Raw genomic sequence first — 289 nt, 5'->3', positions numbered from 1 at the left:
GTTTTGGACCAGTCCTGAAAATGGCGCGTCGCCACCATGTACGGTTTGGGCTGCAGCACCAGTTTTATGCGGAGAAGAATAACTAGAACTGCACGCAGTTTCATTGGGGTCCAAGGCTCCCCGTGCCAGTCGTCCCCAGCGAACCAGGGAAATGTTCTATGTTGATTAGAGCGCCCCCTTAGGGCCTGTCTTTACCAAATTTGGCAGAGAGCCTCCGGGCAGTAGGCAAAACAATCATTACTGGTTTGGTTTTGATAGAATTTACTGTGGCAGAGATATTGCAATTGCA

General features: G+C 49.8%; 1 protein-coding gene across 1 annotated transcript in view; it reads left to right on the top strand.

The window, feature by feature from the left end:
• LOC116686209 (abl interactor 2) overlaps positions 1-289 on the top strand; it is a 110794-nt gene that overhangs the window by 78785 nt on the left and 31720 nt on the right. The gene's annotated exons all lie outside the window — the stretch shown is intronic.

The sequence above is a fragment of the Etheostoma spectabile genome, unplaced genomic scaffold (assembly GCF_008692095.1).
Source record: "Etheostoma spectabile isolate EspeVRDwgs_2016 unplaced genomic scaffold, UIUC_Espe_1.0 scaffold333, whole genome shotgun sequence".
Classification (NCBI taxonomy): Eukaryota; Metazoa; Chordata; class Actinopteri; order Perciformes; family Percidae; genus Etheostoma; species Etheostoma spectabile.
The sequence above is the reverse complement of the archived record's forward strand: the minus strand, read 5'-3'. Positions and strand labels throughout refer to the sequence as shown.